This window comes from Triticum aestivum, chromosome 4B (genome assembly GCF_018294505.1).
Source record: "Triticum aestivum cultivar Chinese Spring chromosome 4B, IWGSC CS RefSeq v2.1, whole genome shotgun sequence".
NCBI lineage: Eukaryota > Viridiplantae > Streptophyta > Magnoliopsida > Poales > Poaceae > Triticum > Triticum aestivum.
In genome coordinates, this window is record NC_057804.1 from 152347882 (window position 1) to 152348801 (window position 920).

Genomic DNA, 920 nt, shown 5'->3' on the forward strand with positions numbered 1-920 from the left:
GATCCATCTCTAGATGCCTAAGATCTTCTTCCCCTCCTCCGACAACCAAGTCAGCCGGAGCATCCTCACCGGCCAACCCAATCACGCTGAGATCGACATGGCTTTGCCAAAGAGGTTGTACACTTGTTGCATCTCTTTTTTACTCTACATGTTATACATATTGTCCACTGAGCACACGTAGTAACGGGAAATATGATTATTTTATCCTACTATATGACAAGCATTGAGGTACCATGCAACTTAGCTATCCGTGATGGACTCTCTTGAACGCCATCATTATTTATCTCTGCGCGTTTGAGCCGTGCATTTGTCGACGGGCCTGGGAGTTGAGCTATGTGACGCCCGGATAATTAGGCTACAGTAAACCCCGTTAATGATGCCCCATCACCTCTGTCACAGTAGATGATCTTGGGTTAGTTCAAAAACCGATCCAAATTCAAATTTGAAAATCAAGTTAAACATCAAAAGTTTTCAAACGTTAAAACTAAAATGTTCGGTTTGCGGAAAATAATCCATAAATTATTTTGATGAAGTAACCACACTTTTACAAAATGTTTAAATATTTTGAAATAAATAAAACAGTAGCGGAAACAGATAATTAAATGCCCTTTTCAATTAATAAAATATTAAGCTAATTTATTTAATTGCCCGAACTAATGGGGCAGTGACATATTTGTGAAAATAAATTAGGAACTAGTTTTATATTTTATCTAAACTATAACAATGTGAAACTAAAATAATACAGAAAAGAATAAATAAAAACAAAACAAAATAAAACAACAGGAGAAGAACACTCCCTGGGCCGTTTGGCCCACGTGGCCACTAGCAGGCCGGCCCACCCTCTACCGTCGGCCTACATACCCCGGTCCAACCACCCCGCAAACCCTAACCCCCCACTAGCCCCACTCCCTCCCCCGATT